This window comes from Rhinoraja longicauda, chromosome 10 (assembly GCF_053455715.1).
Source record: "Rhinoraja longicauda isolate Sanriku21f chromosome 10, sRhiLon1.1, whole genome shotgun sequence".
Lineage (NCBI taxonomy): Eukaryota > Metazoa > Chordata > Chondrichthyes > Rajiformes > Arhynchobatidae > Rhinoraja > Rhinoraja longicauda.
In genome coordinates this window covers 47,054,819-47,075,929 of record NC_135962.1, presented here as the reverse complement: position 1 = coordinate 47,075,929, position 21,111 = coordinate 47,054,819, and the positions used below count along the sequence as shown (strand labels likewise).

Here is a 21,111-nt window from a genome sequence, read left to right as displayed (position 1 = left end):
GATCATAGCGTCCGCTTTACCATAAACTCTCACTTTAACCACCCCTCGCCAAAAAATAAATCTTATTTTCACTCAGAAACTCCAGAATATCTGTTTAATCCTCATTGGTTTATTCCTCTTTCTTTGTTTTTGTTATCTTCAGATCGGATCAAGTCAAGCATAGTTTGTGAAAACTACAGAACAAAATAGAATGCAAAGCCAAAGTTAGCTATCAAATAAGAGAGGATGCTTGGTCAATAATGTGTTCAGAAGATAAATTATCCATTAATGCAGAACAGATAATTAGAAACAAGAAACAGACACCATTGCAATGAATGATTAGAATGCAGAGAAAGGATTCATAGTTCTTGACTCCTGCCTAAACCAGACACAATAATCAGCTGCACATCTGAACTAGAAGATATAGATACGAAAAGCTGGAGTAACTCAGCGGGGCAGGCACCATCTCTGGAGAGAAGGAATGGGTAATGTTTTGGGTCGTGACCCTTCTTCAGTCTTGACCCGAAACGTCACTCCAAAGACGTACAGGTATGTAGGTTAATTGACTGGGTAAATGTAAAAATTGTCCCTAGTGTGTGTAGGATAGTGTTAATGTGTGGGGATCGCTGGGCGGCGCGGACTCGGTGGGCCGAAGGGCCTGTTTCCGCGCTGTATCTCTAAATCTAAAGTCACCCATTCCTTCACACCAGAGATGATGATGTTGCCCCGCTGAGTTACTCCAGCTTTTCGTGTCTAAACCAGCATCTGCAGTTCCTTCCTGAACATATGTGCACTTTTTTTACTCAAATTGGCATCAGGAACTTTGAAAAGCAGCAGGTGCCACATCCCACTTGGGTGGCTTACAACCCAAATGTATGAACATTGAATTCTCCAATTTTACAATTCGGCTCATCTCAAACCTATGTCCTCTGATTCTCCAGTCCCCTGCTCTGGGCAAATGACTGTGGGTTTACCAGATCTATTCTTCTCATGATTTTATACAGATTTTTGTTTTATTTTCTAGATCAAGCCTTGCTCATGTCCCATGTGGGGCTCTCTGCACACTGCCAGAGGAATCTCTCCTGAACGCATTTGACAAGTTCCACCCCGTCTAAACCAAGGAACATGTTTTGTATGTATTTATTTCTCGAATAAAGTATATTTTGATAATAAAAAATAAATATGACATTCCCAGTCAACATTGGGAAAGTTAAAATCCCCCGACGACGACAACCTTATTAGACCGACAGGAGCGAGTAGAGACGTACAGGAGAAAGAAAGTGAAGCCTTTCACGACGTCCGAAAGTAGTTAACAGCCGCTGAAGTACTTGTAAGAAACAGAGAGGCACCTAAGTGCCACACATGCTAGACTTCATATCTGGCGTCAGGCCAATTCGGCGAGCGTGTCATCTTTCATTCGCGTCAGGTGAGAATTCCTCTCACTCGGTTACTGCTGCTTCACGCTTGTTACAAACAAACTCTCCGACAAACAGCCCCATTTAACTGGAGTGAAGAACTATTATCACCCGAGACACACACACACACACAGACAGACACAGACACACACACACACAGACACACACACAAAAACACACACAAGACAGACACACACACAGAGACACACACTGCTGCCTCACGCTTGTTACAAACAAACTCTCCGACAAACAGCCCCATTTAACTAGAGTGAACTATTATCACCCGAGACACACACACACACTTACACACACACTTACACACACACTTACACACAGACACACTTACACACAGACACACTTACACAGACACACTTACACACACACACACACACACACACAGAGACACACACAGACACACGCACACACAGACACACACACAGACACACACACACACAGACACACACACACACACACAGAGACACACACACAAAAACACACACAGACACACACACACGTACAGAGACAGACACACACACACACAAAAACACAAACACACACTTACACACACACAGATACACATACACACAAAGCGAACGCATTCTCTCAAAGCGGAGGCGCTCTGTGAATACATAGTGTTTAAAGCTACTTTGACCGGTTTGTTCGTAAACTGGCAACAAAGTGTGTTGTGTTGTGAATTCTTGGCGCGGGACCTCCTTCGCCGAAAGGAGAGAAAAGGGGGTGGGGGTGGGTGGGTCTTTGACGACTTCCACTAACACGGACTGACTCGTTAAGTGTTTGAGGAGCTCCGGTCCTTGTGTTGAGCAGTGGCATTTCTCCAAGCCAGCCCGAGCGCCGGGTGGGTAACGCGATTCCACCTGCGGATCCTCCAGAGAAACACCCGACACTGGGTGCTGGGCGAATGGCTGGGAAGAGTTAAACTGCACTCTGGAAGCCGGTGAGATCAGTAAGTGGGCGTTTTCACATTGCAGGCTCATGAGGACAGCGCTGCTTAAACTTCGCTTCCCAAGAATTCAACAGGTTACTCAGTCTCTTCACGGATCTGGTCTGTGTGTGACCGACTTGGGCAGAACCCGGTATCAGAATCGAGGTAGGTGTAAAAAGGCTTGGACATTGCACCGAGTTGTAAATTGGTTTGATGAGTGAAAGAGTTTGTTGAATCTGGTGAATTGCAAACTCTTCGACTGGATCAAGAGCGACCCAATTTTCCATTCATGCAACGAGTTGTTTGAAATTTCTGCGATTGTTCGTTAAACAGTTTTCTCCCCTTTTCCGTGTTAATCGCAGGGCAAGGCGACATACAATTTGCGCACTTCCTAATTCAACTTTTTGGGTTCGTAGTGCGTTTGGTTGATCATGACATCAGCACATGATTTTCGCTGATATCCAGAATGTGAAGTGGAGGGATTTGCATCGCAAAGCAGGCAGAGGAGATGTAGTTGAACTTGGCAAACGTGTTCGGGACAGACGTTATGGGCCGAAGGGCCTGTTCTGGTGTTCTATGGTCTGGTCGCGTTTCATCGAGCACCTTCAATGTTTCATGAGATTTGACTAAATAATGTTGGCTTAATTAACTCCTTCGATTGCGTTCACTCTTCCCGTGTGCGCCCTATCTTTCTCGCCCAAGGTTTATGTCCTAATTGCCTCTTAATGTGCCGTCCCAATTCCCCCTTCCGATTGATATCCACAAAGGTCGCGAATTTCAATTCTCCGGTATCGCTTCTACGATCTATGTGGACCTTTGCAAAATCGCCACTGGCGTTTAGATGATGAGCCATTTCCCTCACGTGTTGTTGGGAAAGTTGGCGAGTTTTCACGGGTAGTTTTATTCGTGAGCTCCTCCCGAAACTTCAGGCTTTCGCTGGAAAACACAATTTGTTCTTTTATTCAGATTTCAAAGCTTGCACCGTTAACATAAAGCAAGAGGAATATTGTTCGGTCGCTATGACCCGGGACAACATTGTCATACCATGTAGACTAAGGACTCCAGAGATGCTGCCCGACCCACTGAGTTACTCCAGCTTTTTTTGTGTCTGTCTTCGATTTAAACCAGCATCTGCAGCTCCTCCCTACACGAAATAAAAACTGGTCAGATGAATTTTCTTCCGACTTTTACTCTACAAGGTTGTTTTTTAAAAAGAATCGGATCTTCAGAATAGAGGAAGCTTTAAACTGCTACGCTGTGCATTATTATCTGAAACACACGTTGTAAAATCGCCCTCGTATTCATCCAAAGTCCCGGCATAAATAAACGAAGGATTTAATTAAGACCAAAAACATTCAATATTTTTCTGTTGCTTCTTTCACTCGTACATTATTTTTCTTTATCAATGATTAAGCTTTTCAGATCGAGGGAGAGTAAACACTGAAATAAATGCCTTTTATTACCGCTCCCAGGAGATCATTGCAACACGACAGCATTAAATAGGAGGGGAATACAAATAAGCGATGGATTTGAAATCTGGCCCAGAATTTTTTTTTCCCCTCCCCAAATCCCCTGGCTAATATGAGTCTTTCTACAGCGAGTATGTTTCTTAATTGCTGGTGAGAATCATTGCTTGGCAAAGCAAATGAGCTTCTCTTGCAGTCTCGGCTCGTTCAGAAGCGGACGCGGCGCTGCTGAAGTTTTAACTGAGAAGCAAACAGTCGGGAGTTTCTTTTTCCCGGGACGAGGTTATACAGGGAGCAGGCAGGTCTACGCATCAGGTGAGCGCGGAGAGGAGCTCTCTATTTGGCGGAGTCCAACGTTTAAAGAGCCAGAGCCAGACCCCGAGGCCAACTCTTTAAAAAAAATGCAACAGATTTGAGCTGAAACGAAGCTTTGAGCTGAAAAGTGATGAGAATCAGGCACTTGCTACCGCGAATGACAGATGCATTTAAGGGGAATGTGTGTGACTGGCGGTGGGAGACAGGGAAGCGTGTGTTGTTGGTGTAGGAAAGAACTGCAGATGCTGGTTTATACTGAAGATAGACACAAAAATTTAGAAGGACGAGAGGAGATCTTATCGAAACGTATAAGATTATTAAGGGGTTGGACACGTTAGAGGCAGGAAACATGTTCCCAATGTTGGGGGAGTCCAGAACCAGGGGCCACAGTTTAAGAATAAGGGGTAGGCCATTTAGAACTGAGATGAGGAAAAACGTTTTCAGTCAGAGAGTTGTGAATCTGTGGAATTCTCTGCCTCAGAAGGCAGTGGGGGCCAATTCTCTGAATGCATTCAAGAGAGAGCTGGATAGAGCTCTTAAGGATAGCGGAGTCAGGGGGTATGGGGAGAAGGCAGGAACGGGGTACTGATTGAGAATGATCAGCCATGATCGCATTGGATGGCGGTGCTGGCTCGAAGGGCCGAATGGCCTCCTCCTGCACCTATTGTCTAAAACACTGGAGTAACTCAGCGGGTCAGGCAGCATCTCGGGATAGAAGGAATGGGTGAGGCTTCGGGTCGAGACCCTTCTTCGGACTGAGAGTCTGTTGGGGTCAGCGACACAGACTCACTGGACCGAACAGGCTCTTTCAATGAGGGGGGGGACGGGGGACGGTTCCCATGCAACTAACTTGATCAGACTTGTCTATCGGGACATGCGGTGAACTATCTTTTTAGATGGAAAAGAAGATGCGCGCTTTGAGAGGAACGGAAAAATAAGGACACAAACTCCCTGGTGGCGAAAAGCAAATAAACCGACTGTCTTTCACTGCCCTGCCTTAAAAAAGAAACATGTTTAAGAAAGAAATGTAGACTAATAAACAGTAAACACCAGGCACAACAACGGGAAGTCAATCTCTCCGGCCATAATTCATTGTATGGGGGGGGGGGGGGATTGAAGTTTTGATGAAAGATGCAAAAAAAAAGATCTCCAGGTTCAAACCCAGAAACTTTCGTACCTTAACTCCACACAAGACAAATAGTTTACGTGTTTGTGTTGTTAAGTTTAAGACCTGGGATGGGATCAAGTGGCACTTTAGAAATCATTGAATCAGCACACTAAAAAAAAACAAAAAACTTAATTCCCATTCTTACACTTAATTATAGATTTGGAGTTGCAAATTCACTCAAGTATTGAACGAAAAGGTGTAATTTGAAGAAAGTCGATTACTTGCCCGTTTTTGGAACAACCCTCGCGTTCTACAACATAGTTTTATTTAAACAGGTTTAACGGCAATCTCCCCCGCCCCGTGTGCGAAGGTCTGAAATCATGACTCTGTGAAGTGCTGTGTTGGTTAAATGTTCCTCTTATCCCCAACTATTCGCCGTTGTTGCCTTATTTAGGAACACCCATAATTGGGGAAAGGCATTTAATTTGTCATTAAAATTGTGTGGGTTTTTAAAAACCAAAACCAAAAGTGAGTTAAACGAACACTTCGCGCTCTCTCTGTGTGACCATGTAACCAGATGGAGTTGTTGCAACCTGTGTATGGGACAATGTGTAGGGGTGACCCCCGGCTTCAGAAACACGTTTTTGTGTGACGCCAAGATCTGAAGGGAAGGCGCCGGGCGAGAGAGAGAGAGACATTATTATCAGTCGGGCTGGTTTTTATGTGTGAGGTCCCCCGACACGTAGAGACATTTCCAAAGACAACAAGCCCGTCAGTGTGTAGAACTCGTTGATTGTTGTGTGAGCGCTGCACAGGAATGCTTGTCTCACCCACCCCCACCCTCCCACCCCCTACCACTCTCTCCCCCCACCCCCCAACTCTCTCCCCCCCCCCCCCCCCCCCCCTTTCGTACTCTGCTGGGCCTGTGTAGGAAAATAACTGCAGATGCTGGTACAAATCGAAGGTATTTATTCACAAAATGCTGAAGTAACTCAGCGGGTCAGGCAGCATCTCAGGAGAGAAGGAATGGGTGGTTGACGTTTCGGGGCGAGACCCTTCTTCAGACTGATGACTGCTGGCTTGTGTATTCACCAAGCCGACCACGCACTGACAGCCCCGCAACGCGCTGCTCTCTTGAAACCAGAATCTCATCAGATGTGTGTTTGTCTGTACGTACTCGTGTTGTCTGTCCCTAAGTGTGCGGGGTTTCGAGAGAGCTTGTAGCGCTGGCGCGTTCAACCTCGAGCAACCAGCGACTCTTTTCCCTTCCTATCAATCTTGTTTCTTGCCTGACTGTCAGCGCCCTTATCTCGATGGCTTGCAGGCACTTGCTTGCTCACCACACTCAATCCCCTCGGTCTCCAATTGAATTGGCAAGACTGGCTGGCGGCGCATTGCACAGAGCCGCAGTTTTTGCAAGTTGCAAAAAAAAATCAAAAAAAAATCATTTAGATTTTTATGTGGGCAAGTTTGGTGAGACAAGCTGTCGAGTTGTGACTTCAAGAGTGACAAGGTCGGTGCACACCTGGTGGTGGTGGGAAGGGTGTTCCACTCCATGGATATATAGTGACTGCAGGTAGCTATTTTTGTTTGCTCTAATTCTAGTATAAATGAAGTGACCCGAGGACTGTCTTGTAAATTTCTGGGTATTGGATTGAATAAAGTGAGATATGTTACTGGGGATGATACCATGAGTCTCCTAGTAGACTGTACATAAGCCTTTCCCAGGCTTTTCGGGTGACTTCAGGTGGTCTTCCGCGAGTTACTTGGTAGGTGGCAACGATTTCACCGAGAAGCTTGAATTACAACCTGTGTAAAAAAAAAAATTTTTTTAAATCCATCCATTCTCTCCACAGATGCTGAGTTGCTCCAGCACTTAGTGTTTTACTCGAGACTCCAGCACCTGAAGTCCCCCCTGTCTCTGTAGAAACCCATGTTCATTGCCTTCAGAAATTGCATTTGAGCTGCATCACTGTGTGACAAGTTTGGGTAGGAAAATAACTGCAGATGCTGGTACAAATCGAAGGTATCACAAAATGCTGGAGTAACTCAGCGGGTCAGGCAGCATCTCAGAAAAGAAGGAATGGGTGACGTTTCGGGTCGAGACCCTTCCTACCCGAAATGTCACACATTCCTTCTTTCCTGAGATGCTGCCTGACCCGCTGAGTTACTCCAGCATTTTCTGACACCTTTGACAAGTTTAGGTGTCTGTTCAGAGCAAGATTGTTCACCTCAAATTTTAATATAATGTAAAAGCGTTTCCTATTTTTCCACTAATTGGACTAGTAGATATCTGATACTGTACATGCTAAACTTTAAGAAAATTAATAAGTTTAATAGTCATAAAATCAAATAAATTGCTGCTATTCAGGAAGCTACTTATGACATAAAAGATTAGGAACTTTACTGGCTAGATAGTCTGTTTAATGCCAGATGCAAACAACCTGCATTCCTTGGTTGACATCTGAGATGTTAGACATTCTTGCACAGCCAGCGTAGCCTTCCCACCCTCTGAGGATTCCGCCTTGGCTGTTATGGGTGGAGATAACACAGTTTAGAGCAATATAAATGTAGCAGTCACATAAAATATCAAAAAGTACAGCTCAGGAACAGGCACTTTAGTCTACAATGTGTGCTTAGAAACATAGAAAATAGGTGCAGGAGTAGGCCATTCGGCCTTCGAGCCAGCACCACCACTCAATATGGTCGTGGCTGATCATCCAAAATCAGTACCCCATTCTTGCTTCCTCCCCATATCCCTTGATTCTGTTAGCTCTGAGAGCTATATCTAACTCTCTCTTGAATACATCTGTGTGCTAGACACAATACGTTCATAAGCTCGCAAGCTTAGAATTAGACCATTTGGCCCATCAAGTCCCATTCAATCATGGCTGATCTTTCTTTCCCTCTCAACCCCAACCCCATTTTCCTGCCTTCTCCCCAGAACCCTTGACACCCATACTAATCAAGAATATGTCAATCTTCGCCTTAAAAATATCCATTGACTTGGCCTCCACAGCTTTCTGTGGCAATAAATCCACAGATTCACCACCCTTTGACTAAATAAATTCCTCCTCATCAGCTTTCTAAAGTAATGTCCTTTTATTCTGAAGCTACGGCCTGTGGTTCTAGACTCTCCCACTAGTCGAAACGTCATCTCCATCTCCACCGTATCCAATCCCAAGGTAAACTAATCCCATCTTCCGACACATGTTCCCTATCCCACCATTCCCTGCAGATCCAATGTGCCTATCGAAAAACCTCTTAAACACCATATCTGCCTCTGTCACGATCACTGGCAGTGCATTTCAGGCATGCACCACCCTCAGTGTGATGAAAACGTACCCCCTGTACATCTCTTTTACACTTTGCCCTCTAGTCCTTGACATTTCTACCATGGGGGGGGGGGGGGGGGGGGGGGGTTGGTAAAGGTTCCGATTGTCTACCCTATCTTGAAATGAAAACTCTGAAATGTAAGAAATAGAAACGGCTCATATATGATACCGATGGTACAAAATACATTGGGAATGGGATTGAATGGGAATGGGCCTGACCGCAGGAGAAGACGGCGGGGGATGAAAATGACATTCTGGCCTTCCATCACAGTGAGGAGGGGACTGGAGGAGACTCACAGCGATGGATGTTTCTTTTTTTGTTTTGTTTTGTGTTGGTTTGTGGTTGTGAAATTACTTATTTTATTGCTCTTACTGTTGGAATGTGGGTGACGAAATCTCGTCCAAAAGACCTGTTTTTTGGATGACAATAAAGGTCATTCTGATTCTGAATTCTGATTCTGATACAAACATGGATGAGATTTCTACTCAGAAAATTTGCCTTAGGTTATTATGTATCAACTCGTTAATGTCCTGAAAAGGATAAATATTATTTAACAAGGTTTTGTTTGTTTTCTGACATGCAGCTGGAAAATGAGATTTATCAGCACTTGTTGCAAATTACTATTATTGCTGCAAGAGGTGAATGAGATCAATCCTGCGAGAGACAGCATAGTCTAGATTGGCTCAATGGCATAATTCTACATCATAAGACACAGTGGTGCAGCGGTAGAGCTGTTGCCTCACAGTGCCAGAGACCTAGGTTAAATCCTGACTGTCTGTGTGGAGTTTGCACGTTTTCTGTTTGTGGGTTTTCTCTGGGTGCTTCGGCTACCTCCCACATCCCAAAGACGTGCAGGTTTGTAGGTTAATTGGCTTCTGTAAATTGCCCCTAGTGTGCAGGACATAGAACTAGTGTATGGGTGATCGAGGGCCTGTGCGTGGACTTACTAGGCCCGAAGGACCTGTTTCCACACCGTGTCTCGAAAACTAGGCTTGTATTCACTGGAGTTTAGAAGGATGATTTAGATTTAGATTTGGAGATACATGAGAGGGGATGAGAGTGGATTTTATAGAAACATATAAAATTATAAATCGACTGGACAAGCTAGATGCAGGAAAAGTGTTCCCAATGTTGGGGGAGTCCAGGACCAGGGGCCACAGTCTTAGAATAAAGGGGAGGCCATTTAAAACTGAGGTGAGAAGGAACTTTTTCACCCAGAGAGTTGTGAATTTGTGGACTTCTCGGCCACAGAGGGCAGTGGAGGCCAATTCACTGGATGGATTTAAGAGAGAGTTAGATAGAGCTCTAGGGGCTAGTGGAATCAAGGGATATGGGGTGAAGGCAGGCACAGGTTACTGATTGTGGATGATCATAATGAATGGCGGTGCTGGCTCGAAGAGCCGAATGGCCTCCTCCTGCACCTATTTTCTATGTTTCTATACAAAAAAACAACAAATTTGGACTTTAGACTTTTGAGATACTGTGTGGAAACAGGCCCTTCAGTTCATCGAGCCCGCACTGACTGGCAATCCCTGTACACGAACACCATCCTACACACTGGGGAAAAATAACAATTTTACCTAAGCCAATTATCCTACAAATCTGCACGTCCTTAGCGTGTGGGAGGAAACCGGAGCACCCAGAGAAAACCCACATGGTCGCAAGGAGAAAGTACAAACTCCATATAGACGGCACCCATAGTCAGGATCGAACCTGGCATTGTCAGGCAACAACTCTACCACTGCCCCACTGTGCCGCCCCAGGTGCACTATGGACTTATTGAGTCATACACGGCATAGAAACAGCCCCCTCGGCCCACCATATCTATATCCACCATCTAGTATCCATCTACACTAATCGTATTCACTGACACTTGCTCTGGAGGCCTCCATGCCTTGACAATTCAAGTACTCGTCTATTGTGAGAGTCTCTGCCTCCAATGCCCACTCATTGTATTCCAGGTTCCAACCATCATCTAGATGAAGAAAATCTTCCATAGATCCTGTTTAAAACATCCTTAGCCCCACGCTAAATGCATATCCTCCCAGTTTTTTTACACTTTGTACATGTTATGGAGAAAGGTTTCCTAGCATCTACCCTGCCTGTGCCCCTGATAAATTTGTCTACCTCAATCACTAAAGTTTTCATTGCTATAATATGTGTTTAAATTTGGTGCATTCATCTTTAATTCCTGACTCTTTATTTTCTCTCTACCACTTTCCTTTGGTCAAAATGTTGGACTCAATTCAGTATTACTGGTGAAAATAGACACAAAATGCTGGCGTAACACAGCGGGTCAGACAACATCTCTGGAGAAAAGGAATAGGTGACGTGTCGGGTCGAGACCCTTCTTCAGACTGAGACTATTTATGGTCACGGGTAATGGAGTTTTGTGGTTTCCGTGTCTGGCATTGCATGGTATGCCCTGTACCAACACATCCCTTATTACCATTCTTGATCAATGCTTTTATAATATTGAGATGACTGTTCCACCTTCCTCCTCTCCCTGCCTCCCTCCACCCTCCCTCCACTCCCTGCCTTCCTCCACCCCTCTCTCCACCCACTCCCCCTTCCCTCCCTAGGATATAGATTTAAACTTAAAAATGTGAATAACTTAAAAAATATAACACCGATATCAATGAAACTTATTCCATTAGTACCAAAGGGACAACGGTGTGTAAGGTGGGCCTAAAATTGTCGTGCTATCGTGTACCGTTTTGGCTGTAGTTCAGGAACAAACAAACAAACAAACAAGAATTTTAGTATATAGATGTTCCGAAACATAACAATGACATTTTTACTTTCAGCAGCACAACAGATATGTAAACCCATAATAAAACCCATAATAAACAACAAAAAAACTTTAGTATATATTAAAAAAAACAGACAGATAGATAAACAATAATTATGCAAAGTCAAAAATAATGCCCTCAAGTCTATATAGTTCAGAGCCTATTTGGAGGTTGTAATCTTTAAAAGCCTGGTGGTTGTAGGGAAGAAGGTGTTCCCGAACATGGACGTTATCGTTTTCAGCTTCCAACGCCTTCTTCCCGATGGCAGGAGTGAAATCGGTGTGTGGCCAGGGTGGTGTGGGTCTCTGATGATGCTGACTTTCTTTTTGTGTTAGCGACTCTTGTAGATCCCTTTGATGTTGGGGAGGTCAGTACCCGTGATGGACTGGGCAGTGTTCACCACTTTTTGCAATCTTCTGTGTACCTGGGTATTCAAGTTGCCGAAACAGGCTGTGATGCAACCAGTCAATATGCTCTCATCTGTACACCTGTAGAGGTTGAAGAAAGTATCCGTTGACAAACCGAATCTCCTCAATCTTCCCAGGAAGTGAAGGCATGTAAGAGGTGTTTTAAGTTGTTTACAGAAGTGTTTTTTCGCTCCAAGTGAGAGAATGAAAGTGTGCATTTTTAGGTACTGTCCACATACCCTTGCAATTTTTCTTTACAATGCTAATTTCAGGAAATTGATTATTTTCCAGCCTTCTCAGCCCTGTGTCAACATTAAACAATCTACAATCTGCTGTGGGATGTATCACATGTAAAGTAAGGCTCCCTCTACTTTTGTGCATTAGCCTTAACCTCAGAAAATGCTCCGTTATTCAATCAGTGTGACTTTTTCAAGCCTGCTCACCATCCACCCTGTGGCCTCTGGAAAAGAGTGCCAATTTATTATTAGCAGCAGAGAGAGGAGGCTTTCATCCCTTGAACCCAAGTTGGATTCAACCCAAGTCCCGAGATGAAAGGGCTTTAAGTTAGTATGTTATTACTACACCATCCAATTTTAAAATTGCATTACATCTGAAGTAGACATCAGCACATAATCTTGTTCTGTGTTACAAATGCAATTCAATATTACAATAATTTTCATGTTTATTCAGTCATAAAATAGCTAGCAATCCGCATTAGATTTTGTTGGTATACTTGAAACAACGTTATAACTGATATATGTAATATTTAATAAATATACATGTCGGCACTTTCAGCTCTCTTCCTAATTGAGCCTTCTAAGTGCCCTATGTAATTAAACAAGAAAATTAAACGTGAAGATCGCTCTGAATATTTCACGAGATAACTCCAAATATTGGTCAAATGAATCTTAGCGAGTCCCACTGACAACAATAAAATTTCCTGTTAGTGTTTCCACAGTTAACTCCAGCTGTAGAAATCTTAACGGGAAGAAATTGGCTTTATTGTACCTAGTTTGAAAAATTAACTGTAGAAGCTGTGGGGGTGCAGTTTCCACAGGGCAAATGCTGGTGAAATGGTTCATTCAGACCTCCATTTGGACTTTATCCAGTGAAGGAATAGAGTCTGAAACATTTTAGCTCATTATGTGGTTATTGCCCTAGTCCTGTTTGTGAGTCCTTGTGTGCAAATTAGAAGCACTTTTTTATAGATTGCCACAGTTTGTTTACTTCAGAAGTGCTTAATTTTCTACAAAGAGCTTGAACATCCGAGCCTGTTAAGTATTTAATAAAAGTATTAATTTACAATCAGGCGGGTTTAGCCTCTGCATTAGCTATGATCTCTTAACTATGAGAGGAATTCAGACAAAAGACGGCCGAAAGAAGTGGCAGCATTAAAACAGCCTGTAAACTGTTTACAATTTGGGATTATGTAAACGAGTTTGCACAAATTCTTGTGCTTCTGCACCCTGATCTGTCTTTGTTCTTTTATGCCATTTTACCAGACAGAAATAGATTGATTGGACTCAACTATCCTTTCATGCTTAGCTCAGATGATGTTATAATTGCACTTTGACCATATGCCCTTCAACATGCGAAATGCTAATTCCAATTATGTCGCACATGCATAGAAAAATCAATACAATGCAGAATCAATCTGGTTTAGTTTAGTTTTTTTTTTAGTTTCGGCCCACCGAGTTCGCATCGACCAGTGATCTCTTCATATTAACGCCATCCTACACACACTAGGGACAATTTACACTTGCACCAAGCCAATGAACCTACAAACCTCTACGTCTTTGGAGTGTGGGAGGAAACCAAAGATCTCGGAGAAAACCCACACGGTCGCGGGGAGAATGCACAAACTCCGTACAGACAGCACCCATAGTCGGAATCGAACTCGGGTCTCTAGCACTGCAAACACTGTAAGACAGCAACTCTGCCGCTGCGCCACGATGCCGCATGGTTGTCCAACCAACCCACACTGGCTTTTGCCCGCCACATAATCATCATAATATTTTCATGTCGCTTTATTACTTTCATACCCCCATCCGACTTTCTTGCCTTCATACACCTATCCAACATAACTTTGAATTTTTAATAAGGAACTGTAGATGCTGCCGGCTTTACCTTGCAATAAACATTGGTCCCTTATCATGTATCTATATGCTGTAAATGGTTCGATTGTAATCATGTATTGTCTGTCCGCTGACTGGATCGCAGGCAACATAAGCTTTTCACTTTACCTCGGTACACGTGACAATAAACTAAACTGTAATGCTGGTTTACGTCGAAGATAGACACAAAATGCCGGAGTAACTCAGCGGGACAGGCAGCATCTCTAGCATTTTGTGTCTAACTTTGAATGTTGATGGTTTCTATTATCAGTCAAACTAACTTCATCCTGTTCTTGTACAACCTGCCAATGTTCAAATCCAGGGGTTTTGTTTGCTTCACATCATTATTTGATCAGTTTATATGAGGGTGACATGGTAGTGCGTTCTCCCAGTGACTGTGGATTTTCCCAGCATGCTCGGGTTTCCACCCGCACTCCAAAGACGTGCAGGTAGTTTGTAGGCTAATTGACTTTGGTAAAAATTGTAAATTGTCCCTAGTGTGTGTGCTAGTGTAAGGGGGATCGCTGATTGGCATGGGCTCAATAGGCTGAAGGGCCTGTTTCCGTGCTGCATCTCTCAAACTAAAATCTAAAACAGACCTAATTCTTCAAGAGAAACGTTCAGGATTCTGGCTAGTATTAAATTTGGTGCACTCTTCGTTCCATGGGGGCCAAGGGCGGAGAAGGTCAGTAGAGTGTCCTTGAATGCAAGATGGCTGAAGAATGACATGCCTAGCTGTAGATGCCTTTGTAATCTGTGAGGCTTGGTAGTCTGCTGTCTATGACGTGTATGTCTGAAAGGCTGCAGACAAGCTGAACTGATGCACCAGTGAGTTATGAATGTACGGATGTACATCCCTAGATGGGATTCTTCCAGCTACAAACTGCTGCAGGCGATAATACCCTATCAATCCTAGGTAGGTGGGCAACAGGTAGTTTACTGATGCTCTGCTTCAGGTACCTTTTGAGTATTACGCAGTTGTGTTCAAGGCACTACCAATGTTGGTGGCGGTAAAAACCTTGCCTTTTGTAAAAAAGGAGTCCAGGTTGTCTAAGACTCGCCACACGAGATGAACCATACAGGTGGCGATTCTACTTCAAATGAAGCCTGTGGAAACGTTGTCTGAGACAGATTAATGCTACGGAGGCAACCATGTGTAAATAATGACCGTTCATAATTTTTTTCGTCAATGACCAGCTCAATACAGGGAACATAAAGCCAAATCCATTCATCATCTGTTTTTTGCTCACAGCTTTTCTCAAACAAAGTTGACCACAAACCTGTTTCTGCCTATAATTCAACCCCATGAAAACATACGTCGATGAGAGAAGTTATTGATGACTCATGTTACCTGGAATCCCAGTGGTTCAATTCTTTCACGGACTCGCCGTTTCCTTATCTCTGTGGTTTTGTCTAGCCTACCTTGCACCAAGAACCTTTTGTTCCTCCATGTTTGGCCTTACGTGTACGACTGCACCACTGAATTCAGTCTAACACACTTCTTTTGATTCTAAATCTTTCTTTCCTCGTTTGAGACTCTGGTTAAAACCTATCCTTTTGACTCCGGCTTCAGTCTTTGCCTCCAAAGATCACTTTCTGAAAATCGACATCCATTTGTGTTCAATGGTGTTTATGCAAAATTCCTTTAGCATGGATTCCCGCGTTACAAGGTCCTACATACATTGATATGATTGCCGTTATTAAAGTGATTGGTCTTTTCAGTTACTGATGTCAGCATTGTGTCCTTTTGCAGGCTTTGAAAATACTGTGGGGAAATCAGCTCAAGAAGTTGTATTTGCAAAGGAGTTTGGTCACCGTAAGAATCTCCCCGGTTCGTGGGGTGAGTCGATATTGAGCGGTATTAGACTCCAGGTACGTTACGTTACTGAAATGCGATCAGAGAGGGAGATTTTGAGAACAGGTCTGAAAATGGAGAAAGGGGATAGAAAGATGAAGGAATGTGAGAGATGGGCATGAAGCATATGAGCCAGCTGCAGAAAGGTGGAAAGGCAAGACGAAAGGAAGCAAAGGAGGCAAGTTTAGATGAGTGAGGATATGAACAGTCATCAATGGAAGCGATTGGGCAAAGGAGTGGAAGAAGTTTCTAAGTGAAGTCAACATGGGAGCATAAACGTGACTTAGGTCAGTTGATCCCTCCAGCCTGCTCTTCCATTCAACAATGTCATGCCTGATCTGATCTTGGCTTTGACTCCACCTTTCCATGTTCTCCACATACCTTTACATATTTAAATTGCAAAGGAATCACCTGGAATGTAACTCCACCTCCACAATCCTTTCGGTAGAGAATTCCAAAGATTGATGACAGTTTGAGAGAAAAAAAAATCCTTCTCATATCCAGCTGAAATGGCCAACCCCTTAATCTGAACACAAGCCCCATTGTTCTAGATGGAGTCATACAGCACAGACAGGTCCTTCGACCCAACTTGTCCATACTGTTCAAGATGCCCCATCTACACTAGACCCACGCCCAGTTTTACCCCATATCCCTCTAAACCTTTCCTATCCATGTGCCTGTCCAAATGCCTTTTGAACAATAGACAATAGGTGCAGGAGGAGGCCATTCGGCTCTTCGAGCCAGCACCGCCATCCAATGCGATCATGGCTGATCATTCTCAATCAGTACCCCGTTCCTGCCTTCTCCCCATACCCCCTGACTCCTCTATCCTTAAGAGCTCTATCCAGCTCTCTCTTGAATGCATTCAGAGAATTGGCCTCCACTGCCTTCTGAGGCAGAGAATTCCACAGATTCACAACTCTCTGACTGAAAAAGTTTTTCCTCATCTCAGTTCTAAAAGGCCTACCCCTTATTCTTAAACTGTGGCCCTGTGAACGTTGTTATAGTTCATTCCTAGATAGAGCTCAATAATAGCAGAGTCAGGGGGTATGGGGAGAGGGCAGGAACGGGGTATTGATTGTGGATGATCAGCCACGATCACATTGAATGGCGGTGCTGGCTCGAAGGGCTCCTGCACCTATTGTCTATTGCCTATAACTATGTCATCTGACAGCTCATTGCATGTATCCACCACCAGCCCTCACCATTAGATTTCCCAGCCAGGAGGAAGCTTATGTATTTCCATAAGACAACTTCTCATTCTTCTACAGCCCAATGAGAATAGGCTCAGCCTGCTTAACATTCCTTTATTCCATTAATCAACCTAATGACCCTTCTCTGATTGTTTCCAATGCAAACACATTCTTCCCCAAATATAGAAAGCAAAAGTCTCCAACAGTGGTCTCACCAGTGGCCTGCAAATATACATTAAACTTTTCTGTACTTATACTCCATAACGTTTGCAGTAAAGACTTATTTCATGAGCCTTTCCAACTGCTGTATCTGGATGCTGACTTTTTGCATTTCCCATTCTCTTTCCATGCCCTAACCGTTCCCATGTCCACTCGTCCCTTCCAACCCAAACCACCGCCTCCCCCGGTACTTTCCCCAGCAACCGCAGGAGATGTATCACCTGTCCCTTTACCCCCCCTCCCCCCCGACTCCATCCAAGGACCCAAACAGTCTTTCCAGGTGAGGCAGTGCATCTGCACCTCCTCCAACTTCATCTATTGTATCCGCTGTTCTTGATGTCAACTTCTCTACATCGGCGAGACCAAACGCAGGCTCGGCGATCGTTTTGCTCAACACCTTCGCTCAGTCCGCCTTAACTAACCTGATCTCCCGGTGGCTCAGCACTTCAACTCCCCCTCCCACTCCCAGTCTGACCTTTCTGTCATGGTCCTCCTCCATTGTCGTAGTGAGGCCCAGCGCAAATTGGAGGAACAGCATCTCATATTTCGCTTGGGCAGTTTACACCTGAGTGGGATGAACATTGACTTCTCCAACTTCAGATAGTTCCTCTGTCCCTCTCGTTCCCCTCCCCTTCCCATTTCTCCCACTGTCTTCCTGCCTCCTACTACATCCTATCTTTGTCCCGCCCCCTCCCCTGACATCAGTCTGAAGAAGGGTCTCAACCCGAAACATCACCCATTCCTTCTTTCCTGAGGTGCTGCCTGACTCGCTGAGTTATTCCAGCATTTTGGGTCTACCTTCAATTTGAACCAGCATCTGCAGTTATTTTCCTACTCCCCTATCCATGTCAATATGTTACCCGAACCATATACACTTTTATGTCCTGCAAAATCTTTCACATGTCTCCTTATGAAAAGACATTTTAAAATCCAAACACAATACATGCACTGGTTTTTCTTTCCTCCTCCCATAAGAAGCCTTCTGAAAGATCACTGCTTAACATAAAAGTGCATTAGGTTCAGGTAATATATTGACATGGTAAGAAAGAATAAAGGGATAAAATGGGATCATATGAAGCATAGAAAATGTCAACAACGTGACATCTATTAAAGAGCTCCACCATATTTGTCGAACATGATTTCCTTTCATAAAACCACATTGGCTATGTTTAAATTCCTGATGATATTGGATTTGGCGAGTTGGAGGTCAGAATCGACAAGTCCCCAAGGCTGGGTAATAATCTAAATAGAGATTGTGGAAGAATTTAAATTGTGTTGTACGGTTCCCAGTTACCTAACCTCTAACCGATATAAAAGGATATTTGGATAAACTGAAAGCGAAATGCTGCCTGAGTCACTTGAGCATTTTGTGTCTTTCTCTGAAAGAGAGATAGGTTAAATAGATCTGAAGAAGGGTCTGAAGAAGGATCTTGACCCGTAAGGTCACCTGTTCCTTTTCTCCAGAGATGCTGCCAGACCTGTTGAGTTACTCCACCATTTTGTGTCTATCGTCAGTGTAAACCAGCATCTGCAGTTCCTTCCTACAAATAGCTTAAATGGTCTGAAGAAGGGTGTCGACCCGAAACATCACCCATTCCTTCTCTCCTAGATGCTGCCTGACCTGCTGAGTTACTCCAGCATTTTGTGATACCTTGGCTTAAATGGAAGGTATTTTTGGTTGAAAAATTGTACATAGGTCGACGATGCAGATGAGGATATAGAGTTACTTGGAGACAACTATGTCCCATTTCTTAACATCAACTGAAACTGAAATGCAGATGCGAAGACCGTGCCAAGTCAGGAGAGATTTTAATAGAAACTTCACACAAGGTAGATTTTTCTCTTGCCAAAGCAGTTTTTTAAAATTATTCCTCTGTAAACAATTTTTCCAAGTCTATTGTTTCCTGCATTAAAAGGTGAGCAAAGGAAGTGCCCCCTGGTTTTTATTTTTGTGACAATACTTAAAAGCACATTGGATTTTAGCCTGAGAGGATTTCATTCCAGAGCAATAGACATGATTTGTCATGTTTAAGGTTTACCAACCAACCTATGGACTCTGCGGCTGTGGCCAATTGTATAATTGAGAAAATGGTGCACATTAACATCTAAAACATCAATGAAATAAATAGATCACAACATTTCAATGTGAAAAGTTGGTGTGAAGTTGCGGCACAATTGGAGGGTAGGTGCTGCTATTCTGGAAGAGTGGAGACAGATGCCTGCACTGCAAAGCAAAACTACTTGTGAAAAATACCCACCTGGTTAATTGGTATGATGATTTTATCTTTATCCAAGTCTTTTTTAAAAAAAGAATAGTTTTAGGTTTAGATTTATTATTGTTACTTGTATCGAGGTACTGTGGAAAACCTTGCTTTACATGCTATCTACTTAGATCAGATAAATATCCATAAATCCAATCAAGCCAACATAATCAAAGACCTTTCCCAACCCAGTCATTCCACTTTCTCACTGCTCCTGTCGAGCAGGAGGTACAGAAGCTTGAAAGCACACTCCACCAGTCTCAGGATCTGCTTCGTCCCAAATGTTATCAGGCTTCTGAGTGGTCCTTCTATAAGATGGCGCCCAATACAGGCGACTATTTGCGTGCCGGCCACAGAAACAGAATGGCAAACTCGTATTACAATCGCTCCTCGCTCTTAAATCTGTGTACCTACAGCAGCATTTTCTACTTTAACTATGATCAAAAGGTACAGAAGTGTGAAAACGCACACCATCAGATTCGGGGACAGTTTCTTCCCAGCTGTTATCAGGCAACTGAATCATCCTGCTACAACCCGAGAGCAGTGATTATTTATCTACCTCTTGACCAGACATTTCTGGCTTTATCTTGCACTAAATGTTATTCCCTTATCATGTATTTATCTGCTGTAAATGGATTGATTGTAATCATGTGTTGTCTTTGTGCTGACTGGTAGCATGCAACTGAAAGCTTTTCACTGTACTTTGGTACAAGTGACAATAAACTGAACTGAATTGGAAAAAAACCCTAAATTGAACATAAGCGAGGGTACACCCCTGATTCTCCAACCTACCTCATTTCGGACATTGGACTTTTTTTTTTTTCTGGAACTGTTATGTGCTGAGAACTATATTTTGCATCCTGTTTTTTTTTCTTTCCTCTATCTATTGGACTTGAGTTTGGCTTGACTGTGTTTGGATATGCATTATCTGATTTGATTGGACAGCACACAAAACAAAGCTTCCCACTGTACCTTGGATCATGTGACGATCAAAAACAAAATCTAAACCTAAAATGAAGTGGAGCATTGATGCCCTGAGAAATGAATCTAAACACACTTTGCAATGAGCGTTTGCCTTTTATGCCAGGGCAGGCTGGGTTTACCAATAGTGGCCCCATCCATTAAAATGCTAAGTGTTGGAATTATTTTCATTCAAAGTCTTTAATTTTTTGGTCATATTTTCAGTTGTTTTTGATTATAATTTTCGAAGCATATTTTCCATGATGTTTTAATGCTTTTGAATGCCTCTGCATGTCAGACATTTGAATAACAGTTCAGAAACATTTTTTATCAAGCTGTCAGCATCTGCCTGGTTACTCCAGATGCAGAGCCTCGGGATAGATAACTGGGGTCCGATTTGCCTCTGGGGATGCCTCCTGATATGGAAGGTCAGTGTGTTGGACCTGTTACATCTGGCAATAGTGAAGCTGAACAACGGGCGTGTTACTGCCGAGTTTGGAGCGGCCATGTTACCGTCAGTGGGCTATGTCCAGTTCAGTTTGTCCAGTTTGGTCAGTGGGCTATGTCCAGTTCAGTTTAGTTTATTGTCGCTTGTACCGAGGTACAGTGAAAAGCTTTTTGTTGCCTGCTATCCAGTCAGACAACACACGATTACAATCGAGCCATTTACAGTGTATAACTACATGATAAGGGAATAACGTTTAGTGCAAGGTTACATAGAAACATAGAAAATAGGTGCAGGAGTAGG

General features: G+C 43.5%; 1 protein-coding gene across 4 annotated transcripts in view; it reads left to right on the top strand.

Annotated features, from left to right (window-relative positions):
- Nucleotides 1-2,408: 2,408 nt before the first annotated feature.
- LOC144597442 (leucine-rich repeat transmembrane protein FLRT2) overlaps nucleotides 2,409-21,111 on the top strand; it is an 87,221-nt gene continuing 68,518 nt past the window's right edge. For 2 of the 4 annotated variants that reach the window (XM_078406838.1, XM_078406830.1), the window contains exons 1-2: nucleotides 2,419-2,502; nucleotides 15,629-15,747. The gene's annotated coding sequence lies outside the window, so the exon portion shown is untranslated. Of the gene's footprint in view, nucleotides 2,503-15,628; nucleotides 15,748-21,111 lie in introns of all 4 variants that reach the window. The other 2 variants (XM_078406832.1, XM_078406836.1) reach the window with 2 other exon arrangements.